Genomic DNA, 12,101 nt, shown 5'->3' on the forward strand with positions numbered 1-12,101 from the left:
AGAAACCACGTGAACGGCCTCCAGTACGCAAACAAAGCACAAGTGAGGCTCTGCCTGCAGTTGTACTTTTTGCTTTTTTGGAACACTCACTTTGCACATCCTTAAGTCATTACATAATGTTAGTAAGCAGAGTTTACTCAGAAAGTGCGTAGGGTTTCTGAGCTAGTAAAGCCCAACAGTGTGGTTTACTAAGTATAGTCTACCTCCTACAATGAAATTTTCCATCTTCTTCAAGTTAGGGTTGGCTTCTCAGAACTTTCTTTTCTCACTCAGCACCCTGAGGTTTTCCGATCGTTGTCCAACTGGAACGTCCGTCAGTAAATTATACAAATTCAACGTCCAGAAGCTTCTTCTGTTTCCTTTTAACTACTTCCTCCTCTAGGGCCTCCAGTCTCTCTCAGGCTTTGCTGGATCACATTTTTGGAGACTAACCAGTTTCCTAAACCCACATGCACTCTCTTTCTTCGATTATCTAGTACTTCTTTTTTGGACAGCCACCAAAGAAAAAAAAATCCCCTAAAGGACGAACATTTTACCTGCTGGCAGAAGCCTGTGCGGTGATCCTGAGACATGAACCTTCCTACACAAGGCAGCAGCTTGATCAAACGAAAGGGTCAGGCAAGCAAGGGGCTCAGTTTTCAGATCCATTGATAGTGTGGGGGCTGGAACCAATCATTCACCTTCATTCCACAGCTAAATAAAAAAAAAAAAAAAAAGGAAAAATACCTTGAATGACCACCTGGTCTTGCCGAAAGCATTTCCTGTTTTTGAAAAGGGTTTGTCTTCTTTCATGCACCCAAAAAAAAGTGAATAGATCATGAGTGATTTTATTCAATGGAAGCACCACTCCCAGGAATGTGACGGGGTGAAACAAAACTCACATGAGGGGCTATGGGATCCTGGGGGAAGGAAGCTCAGCAAGCAGAGAACAGGGCAGCAGGATCGTAAATACGATGATGACAACTTTGGTAACCACCGGACAACCGCAGCTTCAGCATCCAAACAAAGCTAATAGGAAGGTAAGTGTAGAGGTGGATGGCTTCGACTTTAACTCAGTCTTCTCCCATCAAATCAGCTCTCTGTGCAGCTTCTTCTGAAAGTCTGACTTCAAGCTGTCTTTCAGGTCTCTCTTGCCCTTAGTCCAACACCTCCCACCTAATTGCAGGCGAAATTCTTTGTGGGGGTCAGCCAAGGTACATATTATAAGATATTTAAGGAAACTAAGTTTATTAGCTTAAAAATACTGTCTGTCCACAAAGGTGAGTTGGTACAAAAACATTGTCTCAGGAATTGAATGAAGCTAATATTTTATTTATTTATTTATTTATTTTTTAATGGTCTAGGGCAAGGGTTGACAGACTTCTGTAAAGGACCAGCTGGTAAATATTTTAGGTAGGTCTCTGTAGCCACTACTCAACTCTGTCTTTGTAGGGCAAAGGCAAGACAGACAATACATAAATGAGTGAGCATAACTGTGTTCCACTAAAATTTGATTTATGGACACTGAGATTTGAATTTCATATAATTTTTCTATGTCGTGAAGTGTTGTTCTTTTTAAATTTTATTTTCAATTGTTTAAAAATGTAGAAAAAACATTCTTAGCCTGTTAGCTGTACATAAAACAAGGCACAGTAAGATTTGGCCCATGGGCTATAGTTTGCTGATCCCTGGTCTACAGCACCTCTATCAGTAACAAAAATAACATGCGCTGACCTCTAATAACTAATAAATACTAACATGTACCACAGTACACCCTGTCACGTATATTATATGGCATATTTAAAAAAATCAACAAGGTGAGACTGAAAATCATATTAACTGATTTTCTAAGTTTTTCTTCCTGAACTCTTCCAGTGGATCATGTTATTATACACTCCTGGGGGTGCATGCACCCAGTTTTTGAACATCTAACCTAGAAAATGGGAAGAGAGATTTAAGTACTCTATTAGTCCATTCTTTCAAGAGGTAATGGAAGTACGGGGCATTTGACATCTTAACCTGAGATATTTTGGTAAAACGGAGACGCTTGTATTTGCAGAGTCTAGATCTAAAGTGAGCTTGACTCAAGCCAGGGTCTTTTCAATCGCCTCATATGTATGCCAAAGCTGGACAATGAATAAAGAAGACAGACACAGAACTCATGTGTTCCAACTGTGGTTGGTGCTGGTGAAAAATAAGAACGAGCAAATCAATCTTAGAAGAAATACAAACAGAATGCTCCTTAGAAGCAAGGATGGCAAGACTTCATTTTGCTTACTTTGTACACATCATCAGGAAAGACCAGCATGTTTTGTAGAGGGTCCACGAAATGAGGGAAACCCTCAATGAAATGGATTGACCTAGCAGCCACAACAATGGACTCAAACGTGTCAACGATTATGGAGATGATGCAGGACGGATAACGTTCCGTGGTTGCCGTGGGTCAGAGTCAACTTGATGGTGACCAACAATAACAACGGACGTGAGGAATGAAAAAGAACTCAGTATTTCAAGACTCTGAGTGGGACCATTCCAGAATTATTCAGCTCAAAATCTGAAGAAGCACTTTGGTTTGCTCAGAACCAGTTAAACCTGTGCTGTGGGGACAAAAGGTCTCCTATCTTATCTTGATGGAGAGGGAAGATGTGGAGTTTCCTCCATCTTCCCCCTCTCTTTATTTCTGGAGAGTTTGACGCCACTCTATTTCTTTGTCTAAGTCCAACAAACCCAAGAGGTAAGACTAGCCTTGGAACAAGCCATGAATGGATGCCCACGGAAACAGTCTATGTGAGGTGCATCCTTGCCTGTCTTCTGGAGCCTCACAGGTCCCAGCCTAAATCTGAATCAGTCAACAAACGAAGCCCTCCCCCCCATCCAGTTACCTCAGAATTAAGGGGTGACTCTTATCTACTACAAGGAGACCTGGTGGTGCAGTGGTTTAGCACTTGGCTGCTAACTGAAAGGTCAGTGGTTTGGACCTGCCAGCCACTCCACAGGAGAAAAATGTGGCAGTCTGCTTCCATAAAGATTACGGCCTTGGAAACCCTATCCTATAGGATCGCTATGAGTTGGAATGGATTTGAGGGCAACGGATTTTGGTTTTCTATCCACTACTTACCAGTGGCAGTCAAGTCAGTTCCAAGTCATGGTGACCTCATGTGTATCAGAGTAGAGCTGTGTTTCAGAGGGTTTTCAGTGGCTGATTTTTCAGAAGCAGATCACCAGGCCTTTCTTCCAAGGTGCCTCTGGGTGGACTCAAGCCTCCAAGCTCTTAGCAGCTGGGTGTGTTAACCGTTTGCACCACCCAGGACTACAGAGACTGACTCAAGACTGGTCTGAACAACTCTTTCCCACTGCCCCCACTGGCCCCCACTCACACATGCCTCTAAGGTCAAACCATTAAAACCAGGCTCAAGGGAAAACCAGAACGGTGAATGAAGCACATCGGAGCATCATCGCTGCCCCTAAGTGTCTCTGGTACTTTTGAAACATCGGGCCATCAGGCAATCTACAAAATACTGAACGTTCACGAAAGCAGGCCAGGGCACTGAGAATTTCCATGGACGACTAGCTGTAGACATGGCTCCACCTGTAAAGTGGCCAGGAGGCCTGGATTTCCCAGGATACCTTCAATTGCAAGTACCCCATCTCTTTGTCTTTTCTATAACTGTACTCGCAAGCTCAGGAGAACAAGATGTTGGTAAGGCCGTGTATCCTGAGCTGAGGGTCAGAAAATATGGTCATAATCCCTCTGAAGATGGACTGTAACCAATTCTACAAGTTATGGCCAATGTTCGATTAATTGCTCAGTAAATGACCTATTCTACCTCTTTCCCCCATTTCATGAGGATGTTGAAAATCCTAATTAATCACATCTACAGAACTTTTCAGGAGAAAGATGCGGCAGTCTGCTTCTGGAAAGATTTACAGCCTTGGAAACCCTATGCGGGCAGTTCTACTCTGTCCTATAGGGTCACTCACTATAAGTCAGAGTCAACTCGTCAGCAGTGGGTTTGGTTTTCAGCTTTATAGAACTTTTGGGAGTCCCTGAGTGTTACAAACGGTTGAGCACTCGACTACTAGCCAAAAGGTTGGCAATTCGAACACACCCAGAGGCACCTCGGAAGGAGGGTCTGGTGATCTGTTTCCAAAAGGTCACAGCCTTGAAAACCCTATGAAGCACAGTTCTACTCTGCACTCATGGGGTCACCACGAGTTGGAATCAACAACAACGACAACAGAACTTTTGAAGAGTTCAAAGGCAGGCACCATAGCCGATGGGCCATTGTAAGAACTCATAGAAACATTAAACGAGCCAGTAGTCCTTTGGCCTCTAAAAGGCTGAAAATGGCAATCCTGGTGAATTATCTAGGTATTCTAGTAGATTACAATCAAGAAAGCAAAGCAAAATAGAGACCTGGAACTTGCTCTGATTACAGGCTCAATTTGCACTCTCCCTGCGTGGCCTTGCTCCTTCCCACCCCCAGAATCCCCCTAGCATCAGCAGTTATCCTGGCCCACTTGTGACTGGATGCCATCTAGCTGATCCTTGTCTGTCCCATCAGGAAGAAAACCACTGACATTCTAAGCCTCCAGCACACTGGCTCACGCAGGACAAAGACACAAGTCCACTCCCAAACAAATTCCTCGCTGTTGTCTTGCAGTATGCCCGTAATGAGCAAATTATAGTAATTATGGACAATTACACAAAACCTTTGACTTAGGTACCAATCCTTCACCTGTGAATTGCAAGGCCTTTCCTAAACGTTAATTAAAGGCCACACCAGGCACCTGAGGTATGGCAGTGTCATCCCATTTTACAGATGGGGAAGACCGAGGCAACAGAATCACACATTTCTCATTTTAATTTACAAGACAAACTTGAACATGTGAACTCATTTCAATTAGATTTTATATATCACCTACAGTGGATTGGTTAAATAAATTACTGTTTAGTACTTCACGGAATGGTAGGTAGCTATTAAAATTCACGGTTTCGAAGGCATGGGAAATGCTTACTATAGAATTTTAAAGGAAAATAAGAGGGATACACATTATCTATAGGATGGTCTCAATTGTGTGTGAGTGTGTGTGTGTGTCTGTCTGTCTATGTACCAAGGCTAGACCATTAAGTTATCAGTTCCTGGTAGGACTCAAGATGATTTTTAGCCTTTTCCTTCTACTTGTCTGGCATTTCTAGATTTTATGCAATAAACCTGTCATCTTTCATAATAAAGAAGAAACGTTATTTTTGAGGATTGATGCTGTTGTGAGTTGTTGCTGAGTCAGCTCTGACTCACGGTGACTCTGTACACAATAGAACAAAACGTTGCCTGGTCCTGCACCATCTTCGTGATCACTGGTGTGCTCAAGTCCGTTGTTGCAGCCACTGTGTGTTTTGAGTGCCTTCCAACCTAAGGGGCTCATCTTCCAGCACCATATCAGATAATATTCTGTTGTGATCCATAGCAGTTTCACTGGCTGATTTTTGGAAGTAGATCTCCAGGCCTTTCTTCCTAGTCTTAGTCTGGAAGCTCTGCTGAAACCTGTCCACCATGGGTGACTGCTGGTATTTGAAATACTAGTGACACGGCTTCCAGCATCACAGCAACATACAAGCCATCACAGTAGGACAAACTGGCCGACAGGTGGTAATATTTAAAGATGACACTTTCATATTTCCTGTTTTATTTCTGGTTTCTTAGTCCTTCCCTTAAAAGAATCCCTTTAACAGAATTGAGGACACTTATTTTCAATCAGTAAAACAATCCCCCAGCTACCTTACTCCTCTTCGTGGCGAATTAGTAAGCATGACTCCGGGGGTTGGACCCTCACTTACATGGCCACCTCTCTGGAGTTCACCTCTAGAGGCTGGAAATACCCACCATGGCCTGGAAATAAGGCATGGTGGCCAATCCTGGTCTCAGAGCTGGCACCGCATGGAAGGGGCCCCAGAGCACACCAGGCCTCCACTCAGATTCTGTCCAGTGACCTTTGCCAGATGCTCCTCCTGGAAATAGACCTAAGCCTGGTGTGCTTCCCCCTGGGCCCACTGGGCTGTCCAGCTGTCAGAGGAGGGAAGAGGGAAGCCCAGCATCAAAGGCATAGCAACGGACTGGCCAGCTCCTTCGGAGGTGTAAGCTGATGGCTGGGAGGTTGCTTTCTGCTGCTCTTCCCTGGCCTTCCCACTAAAGGGGAAAGGTTCACACCACCCTGTAAATACCACCCTCCAGTCCTTTAACATCCACACCCTAAATGAAAGAGCAACCAGATATCTTCTGCCAAACCCCAAATTCCCCAGGATGGGCAGCAGGGAAGGGTGCTTCCCTAACAAGAAATCCTTACACCTGCACCCCAGTAAGGAAAGTATCGACGTCCCGCCACCATCGCCTTCAGCTCTTTTCCAGGGGTTCAGGCTGCTGGCAGCTGCCAGCCAGCTGCAGGGATGAGGCTGCGCTGGGCTTCCCATCCTTGCTTAAGTCCTCTGAGCACACACTGACTTGGCCTGCAGCAATGTTGGGAATTTGGGCTGGCCTGGGTGCACAGAGGGGGACAACGGTGAGTACTGGGCAAGAGCAGCAGCCTAACTTGTTTCTGGCCCTTGACTCTGCAGGGAACTCTGGCGAGTCTGACCTGCTCTTTGAGGTTCAGGTATCTAGGTGCAGCCTGATCTGTGTCCTGGTTTCTGCAGAGCCGTGTCCGGTCTGCAGGGAAGCTTGCACCAAAGTCTTGTCTTCGCAAAGCTGTGCATTCAACAGGCTTCTGGTAGGAAGACAGCTTTCCCAAGAACTGCAGGGCTCTCTGGAGGGAGGGATGGCTGGGTGGACAGGAGGGGCCAGTGGAAGGAGAACAAGCTGGGGACAGCCACCTCTGCCCAGCCCTCCAGGGGAGCAGAGAACGACCTGCAGTGTGGCTCCCTCTACAGTCCTTTCATCCTGCCAGCATGGCCTGGTGTAAAACGGAAGACCGCGGGCCGGGCGTTCTGTGAGGGATCCCTGAGCACAAACCACAGGGAGAAGGAAGGGGAGGGTGCCTGGGGCCAACTGGCTGGCCCTGGCCAAGGGCTGAGCTGACAGGAGGTGGTGATGAGGAGGGCAGGGAAGGAGGAAAGCAGGAAGAAGAAAGGCAGGCCTGAGCCCAGTGGGAGATTTACTTTTACCTTCCAACTCCTCAGTCAGCATTTATTTCCTGCAAAGCTTCAAGCAAGAGAGAAAGCATGATATTTGCATCAAAAGGCTTCTAGCCCAGCTGGGAGAACCCAGGCAGCTTGAAGGCAAAAAAAATAATTGGAGGATAGTGGAGAGGGACTTTGGCCCCTGTTCAGCCCTCCTTTCCCCAGTGGTGGACCAGTCCATGAAACTCAGTACCTGCTACAAAGAGCCCCTGAGAGTTCCTCAAACCCCTTTGCTCTTCATTTCCTCCAACTCCCATGCCTGGGCTCCTCTTCTGGGTAGTCCCAGTTCTTTCCATCATGTGTGCCACTTCCCTCCAAACACAACCCCCTCAAAAAAAAAAAAACAAACCTACTGCTGTTGCGTCAACTCTGACTCACGGTGACCCATGCTCCACAGGGTTTTCTTGGCTGTAATCTTTACAGATTGCCAGGCTTTTCTTTCACACCACTCAAGTTCAAACTGGCAATCTTTTGATTAGTAGTCGAGCATAAACCATTTGCGCCACCCAGGGACCTTGAACTGGTGGTATTAGAGGTAGTATTAAAGGCTAAATTACCTCCAGTTTAGTTCAAAATGTAGTCCAGGGAGAAAAACTGATGAAAACAGGATGAGGGAAGAAAAAAGAAGCCCTGATTTTGTGCCACCAAAGAGTGCTTGCAGACGTGTCAAAGCCAGGTACCGGCAGCGCAGGGATGCTGCTGTAAATGGCATTATTGGCCCCCCTGAAATAGTCATGTAAACATAGTTCCATCGAAGGCAAGTCCATGGAGAGACACAGCCTCCACAGATGAGGGCTGCTTGGCCGCTGGAAGCCACATTGCATGGCAAACTTGACCTTCGTTCACCCACACTTCGAGGCTGCAGTGTCAGGAACAGAAATGGCATCCCATAATCAGCGAGGTGCTGGCAGGTTCAGAGGCTCACCTGAGGGTTAATTAAGGCCTCGCTGAGCTGCATACCTGCAGTCCAACCTGAGCGCTGAGGGCCCCTGGCCAAGTGCAGGGAAGGAATGTGAAGCAGCCCACGCAGTCGCCCCAGCCAGCTACAACCACTGACCGTGAAGGGTGAAGTCTCCAGAGTCCATTACTCCAAAGAAGACTGTGCGCTGGCCCAGGCTAGATGGACGTCAGGCCTCCTTCCCAGTGTAACCCACAGCGATGGCACATGGGAGTCTCTGGGTGGTGGGAACAGTTACCGTGCTCGGCTGATAACTGAAAGGTTGGTGATCTGAGTCCACTCAGAAGAAAGTCCTAAAAAATCAGAGATTGAAAACCCTATGGATCTACTCGGACACACATGGGTCACCATGAATTGCAGTCGATTGGTCGTCACTGGTTTAATTGCTCATTGTTCTCAAGACCCACTGGACCACACCTTCTAACAGGTTGCTTGGTCCTGACTGTCACCCAGGGTCAGCATGAAGCAATAACGAGATCTGAGTTTATGTGGTATACTTGAGAGAATGCTAGACTTGGAGACCTACCAGCAAGTTGCCATCGAGTTGACTCCAACTCATGGTGACCCCATGTGACCCTGCGTAGAATGGTGCTCCGTAGGGTTTTCGATGGCTGATTTTTCAGAAGTAGATCTCCAGGACTTTCTTCCGAGGCGCCTCTGGGTGATCTCGAACCTCCAACCTTTTGTTTAGCAGCCGAGCATGCTAATGGTTTTGCCTGCCCAGGGACTCCTACTACCTGGACTCAAAAGAAAGAAAAGGCAACAGCTCAAAATTGTTCCCTGCAACATTATAGTATGAAAATATATAGAAATGAGCTAAAGGTCCATCATTTGGAATTTTTATTTGTTGGGCTATTAAGTGGTCATTAAGAATGATTGTTGAGACATTACGTGACAACGCAACAAAATACTTCTAGCAATGTTTGGTGATGCCTGTGGCTACAACCCTGGAAAGCAGGTTTTATGTGAACAAGCCCTGGCTGGGGAAATGGGCTGGTGGGGATGAAGGATGATAAATAATTTTTCATTTAATCTGATATCATGGATTGAATTATGTTCCCCCAAAAATGTGTATATTAACTTGGTTAGGCCATGATTCCCAGTATTGTGTGGTCGTCCTCTATTTTGTGATTGTAGTTTTATGTTAACAGGATTAGGGTGGGATTGTAACACCACCCTTACTCAGGTCTCATCCCTGATCCAAGGCAAAGGCAGTTTCTCTGGGACATGGCCTGCACCACCTTTTATCTCTCAAGAGATAAAAGGAAAGAGAAGCAAGCAGAGAGTTGGAGACCTCATACACCAAGAAAGCAGCGCCAGGAGCAGGGAGCGTCCTTTGGACCCCAGGGTCCCTGTGCCTGAGAAGCTCCTTGACCAGGGGAAGATTGAGGACTAGGACCTTCTTCCAGAGTCAACACAGAGAGAAGGCCTTCCCCTGGAGCCAACGCCCTGAATTTGGACTGTTGGCCTACTTTACTGTGAGGAAATAAATTTCTCTTTGGTAAAGCCATCCTCTTGTGGTATTTCTGTTATGGGAGCGTTAGATGACTAAGACATCTGTTGATCTTAAATTTCCTTCTATTTGATTTTTTTTTATTAAAAAGAAGGAAAAAATTATGAATTTGGGTCATCTCTAACACTTAGCAGCTGTGAGATTTGGGAAAGGCATTTAACGTCAACAAACTTCAGTTTTCTAACTGCAGAATGGGCAGAAGTGTGTCCCTTCAGCCTCCAAGAGCCGTGGGAGGCTTACATGAACTGAAAGGACCTAAGGATTGGGAACCTTCTGGACTGCTATGTGCCGTTTGAGAAAAAACTTCCACCATCTGTGTTATTAGAGGGCACTGTCCTTTCCAATGCTTGAAAGAGCTCCATGAACAACACATATTTTTGAGAATGAGGAAGAGGAGGAGAAATAAGCAGACACAGTAGCACAGAATCAAAGGGCGCTCAGCCAGTAGGCATGGTTGTTGTGGGCAGAAACTTCTAAGAAGTTTGGTTCAGCATCACATGGTTTCCCTGCCATGGGCTCAGTTTTATGTCTTTGAGCTGCTCCAAGAATTTGCCATGCATTTCTCTAGTACAATTTCGTTTATTTACAAAGTTCTACAGTGTTAAGAGAGAGACATTGGTAGTTTAGGGGTGGAAATGCTCACCGTCCATGCAGAAGATTCAGGTACCCCTCATGCACAGCCACCACCCGTCTGTCACTGGAGACTTGTGTGTTGCTGTGATGCTGGACAGGTTTCAGCAGAACTTCCAGACTAAGATAGACTAGAAAGAAAGGCCTGGTCATCTACTTCAAAAAAATCAGCCAACCAATTACGGAGATGACTCAGAACCAGGCAGCGTTTTGCTCTGTTTTACGTGGGATTGCCATGAGCCAGGGGCCAACTAGATAGCATTCAACAATAATACTTTGGAACCCCCACCCTCTGGTGGTCTCCCCACCCTCTTCACCAAGGCATGAGTCATTCATTCCACATTTATCTACTGAATATTCACTATATGAAGGCATTCCGCTGCCAGTTAGGGGTAGAAGAGGGGACAACAGACACAGCGCATACTCCCATGGGGCTCACATAAGAGTGGAAAGACAATCAGCAAACAAAATATACATATGTCGTCTAGGTCAATTGGCATAACAAAATGTATTAAGAAAACATTCCGCATCCCACTTTGGTGAGTGGCCTCTGGATCTCAGACGTTAGCAAGCGGCCATCTAAGATGCATCAATTGGTCTTAACACACCTGAAGCAAAGGAGAATGAAGAACACCAAAGACCCAAGGTAAACATGAGCTCAAGAGACAGACAGAAAGGGCCGCATCAACCAGAGACTACATCAGCCTGAGATCAGAAGGACTAGATGGTACCCGGCTACAACTGGTGACGGCCCGGAGAGGGAACACAACGGAGAACCCCTGAGGGAGCAGGAGAGCAGTGGGATGCAGACCCCAAATTCTAGTCAAAAGACCAGTCTGACTGAGACTAGAGGGACCCTGGAAGTTATGGTCCCCGGACCTTCTGTTAGCCCAAGACTGGAACCACTCCCAAAGCCAACTCTTCAGACAGGGGTTGGACTGGACAATAAGACAGAAAATGATATTGGTGAGGAGTGAGCTTCTTAGCTCAAGTAGACATATGAGACTATGTGGGCAGCTCCTGTCTAGAGACGAGATGAGAAGGCAGAGGGGGACAGGAGCTGGTTGAATGGACACAGGGAATACAGGGAGGAGAGAAGGAGTGTGCTGTCTCATTAGGAGGAGAGCTGCTAGGAGTACATAGCAAGGTGTGTATAAATTTTTGAATGAGAGACTTAATTGACTTGTAAACTTTCACTTAAAGCATAATAAATTTATATATGTATATATATACACACACACATATGTCAGGAGGTGATGGAAGAGCAGAAGGAAAAGCAAGGCAAGGGAAGGGAAGAGCCCAGGACCAGAGAAGTTCTCTGGGAGGAGGTGACATTTGGGCAAAGACAACATGAAGTGAGGGATCAAGCATTAGTATACTTGGTAGGAAGAAAATTTCATCGAGGAGGGAACAGCAAGCTCAAAGGTCAGATGGGAGCAGGGCCGGTGCATTCCAGGAACAGCAAGGATGCCAGTGCACCTGGAACACAATGAGCAAGGTAGAGAAGAAAAGAGGCCAGACCACTTAGCGCCTTGAAAACAAAGGCCAGGACTTTGAGATTTTATTCTGGAAGAGACCAGAAGCCACTGGAGGATTTTAAGCAAAAGTGTGGCGTGTTTAAAAGGATCCTTCTGGCTGCTCCATTGAGAATAGTTGGGGAGGAAGAGCGCAGTAAGGCAGAGGCAGAGAGTCCAGTAATAAGGCCATTGCAGTACTCCAGGGCCACAGTAGCAGCTTGGACTAGGGCCATAGTAGTAGTGAAAGTGGTGAGAAGCGGCCAGCTTCTGTGCAAACACTAAAGGATTTGTTGATGGATTTGATGTGAGAGAGAGATGAGGTGAGAATGA

The 12,101-nt window shown here is 46.2% G+C and overlaps 1 protein-coding gene across 1 annotated transcript in view; it reads right to left on the bottom strand.

The window, feature by feature from the left end:
- Positions 1 to 7,233: 7,233 nt before the first annotated feature.
- The window catches only part of PSMG1 (proteasome assembly chaperone 1), a 197,110-nt gene continuing 192,242 nt past the window's right edge, over positions 7,234 to 12,101 (bottom strand). The window contains exons 7-9 of the transcript XR_007516223.1: positions 10,268 to 10,385; positions 8,638 to 8,848; positions 7,234 to 8,404 (exon numbers count right to left, since the gene is read on the bottom strand). The gene's annotated coding sequence lies outside the window, so the exon portion shown is untranslated. The remainder of the gene's footprint in view (positions 8,405 to 8,637; positions 8,849 to 10,267; positions 10,386 to 12,101) is intronic.

This window comes from Elephas maximus, chromosome 2 (assembly GCF_024166365.1).
Source record: "Elephas maximus indicus isolate mEleMax1 chromosome 2, mEleMax1 primary haplotype, whole genome shotgun sequence".
Classification (NCBI taxonomy): domain Eukaryota; kingdom Metazoa; phylum Chordata; class Mammalia; order Proboscidea; family Elephantidae; genus Elephas; species Elephas maximus.